This window comes from Penaeus monodon, chromosome 20 (genome assembly GCF_015228065.2).
Source record: "Penaeus monodon isolate SGIC_2016 chromosome 20, NSTDA_Pmon_1, whole genome shotgun sequence".
In the NCBI taxonomy this organism is placed as follows: domain Eukaryota; kingdom Metazoa; phylum Arthropoda; class Malacostraca; order Decapoda; family Penaeidae; genus Penaeus; species Penaeus monodon.
Genome location: NC_051405.1, coordinates 8566942 through 8567635, shown reverse-complemented (window position 1 = coordinate 8567635; position 694 = coordinate 8566942).

Genomic DNA, 694 nt, shown 5'->3' with positions numbered 1-694 from the left:
GCGGTACAGTTTGTTTTTTGTGCAGACGCTGGCATAAAAAGACAAATGCAAATACATTTTTAACTTGCAGATTAATTGATTATTCGAGTGGTGTTAATGCTATAACATGCTAACTTACTGCATATAATACGAATGCCGCGAATCTATCTGTTCGCAGTTTCAAGAAAGTGGCCTTCCCTTATAAGAACTATATCGCTTTCGTCTATTACTTTAGTTATTCTTCTTGTTTTAAAGCTCACGAAGATATGGGTGCTACAGACCTGGCACCCATAAACACAATTAAAAAACAAAATTTACAAGTCTGCATTTACTACTAAATCTGCACCTGGACCGCAACATCAGCCTGCAATTCTGTCGGCTCTAAATCAGACAGGAATATAATATTGATGCAATACCATGAATGCATATGAAGGGGGATATGGAGGCCAATTGTACCAAACATTACATTAGCCTGAGGTTTACAGAAGGCAGATAATGAAGACACAGAGATAAACGGCAGATGCAAATAAAAAGGTCTTGATTCTGTGGTCTTTGAGGAGAACGCGAAACGGCCTTTGGAATCGAGTTATATTTTCTCTAACTTGCGTTTCCTCTTGGGGGAAATAGGTGCTTCGAAAGTCCCGCTGGGATTTCTATTGTCTTGAGACGACCCTGTGTGACGAGGTCTTCCTAGCTGGTACGTACACTGAAAGGA